Consider the following 1,710-nt stretch of genomic DNA (forward strand, 5'->3'; position numbering starts at 1 on the left):
GGAACTTTGATAGAGTTAGTCGACTAGGTGGTGTGGAGAGGACCGAAGACTTGCAGGGCTCCCCCCTGAAGCTTCGGTCACGGGACAGGTGCCCGACTAGGTGGTGTCGTATCAACGACTCACGTCTCACACGGGTCTGTCCCGTCACCCAGTCCACTAAGAAAAAAAAAGAAAAAAAAAACTGTCAGTTACTAATAACTTTCCTTCGGAATCCTCGGATTATTGAAGCACCTGCGAGCGACCAAGCTCGCTCGCCCATCGAATCACTTCCTCTGGAGTTGACCCTAGCCTCTGGCGAGACTTTCCATCTCAATATAACACCAATCAGGTATATAGACTGACAGCTGCGGGGTTCGAACCCACGCCCTTTCGGACTGGAGCCTTAAGCCAGCGCCTTAGACCACTCGGCCAAACTGTCGATGAGTGCTTCAAAAATCATAGCGGAGAAGATGCGTTACACTATAGGACATGACACAAAAACGGTTTCGAACCGTTTCCGCGGAATGCGTTCTTCATCAAATACCACGAAAAGAAATTTCTAACAGCTGTGGGATTCGAACCCACGCCCTTTCGGACTGACGCCTGAAGCCAGCGCCTTAGACCACTCGGCCAAACTGTCGATGAGTGCTTCAAAAATCATAGCTGAGGTGATGCATCGCTCTGTCAAACCAGAGGACACAAAAAATGGATTGAACGGATTCTGCGAGGTGCGATGTCACAATATCGATCAAAAGGTTTTGGTCTTGCACTACCTCGCTTCTGAAAGGGTCTCGGTTCTCAATATAAGACCAGTCAGGTATATAGATTGACAGCTGTGGGGTTCAAACCCACGCCCTTTCGGACTGACGCCTAAAGCCAGCGCCTTGGACCACTCGGCCAAACTGTCGATGAGTGCTTCAGGATTCATAGCCGAGGTGATGCATCGCTCTGCCAAACCAGAGGACACAAAAAATGGATTCAACTCCTTATTTATGGATTTACTGTAACCACCTATATTGTGTTCAGTAATATGGAGGTTTGGGTGGTTGCCACTGGTTTATCAAACCCGTGGCGCTTCTAAACTTTATCTCCTGTATACAACATCCTAGTTATAACGCCAGGTCAACCACGAAGGTCAATAAACTAGGGTGTTGCGAAACCACTCAAATAGAGATAATCTAGAAGCCCTCCATAAAACTTAGAGAGAAAAAAGAAAAAAAATAAAACATTATAGTTGAGTTTCCAGGAACACCACGAGGAGGTCTCTGAGCTCGTTCCCATCTAACAGTAAATCTCAATACATTCGTCCTTGAACTAGCCCCATAAATGGACCTTCATTCAACTCCTTATTTATGGATTTACTGTAACCACCTATATTGTGTTCAGTAATATGGAGGTTTGGGTGGTTGCCACTGGTTTATCAAACCCGTGGCGCTTCTAAACTTTATCTCCTGTATACAACATCCTAGTTATAACGCCAGGTCAACCACGAAGGTCAATAAACTAGGGTGTTGCGAAACCACTCAAATAGAGATAATCTAGAAGCCCTCCCAATAAACCGCCCAAACCAGTTCATCAAGTTTCCGACATAAAATTAATGTCCTCAGCATATGTTGCACTCGAACGCCAACAACCATGACCTGTGAACTTCATCATATCGTCAATTTCTTGCTTGGGGAAATCAAAACGCTTCGACAGTTCCATACCAAGTTGTCGGCAACTTCTGAGCAT

General features: G+C 45.9%; 3 non-coding genes across 3 annotated transcripts; all 3 read right to left on the bottom strand.

Annotated features, from left to right (window-relative positions):
• Nucleotides 1-338: 338 nt before the first annotated feature.
• Nucleotides 339-418, bottom strand: Pmar_PMAR012310. The gene has a single exon. It is a non-coding gene; the product is annotated as a tRNA-Leu (tRNA).
• A 121-nt stretch (nt 419-539) lies between these two features.
• Pmar_PMAR012311 lies at nt 540-619 on the bottom strand. The gene has a single exon. It is a non-coding gene; the product is annotated as a tRNA-Leu (tRNA).
• A 187-nt stretch (nt 620-806) lies between these two features.
• On the bottom strand, nt 807-886 carry Pmar_PMAR012312. Its single transcript has one exon. It is a non-coding gene; the product is annotated as a tRNA-Leu (tRNA).
• Nucleotides 887-1,710: the final 824 nt, after the last annotated feature.

Source organism: Perkinsus marinus (genome assembly GCF_000006405.1).
Source record: "Perkinsus marinus ATCC 50983 genomic scaffold scf_1104296957482, whole genome shotgun sequence".
Classification (NCBI taxonomy): Eukaryota; Perkinsozoa; order Perkinsida; family Perkinsidae; genus Perkinsus; species Perkinsus marinus.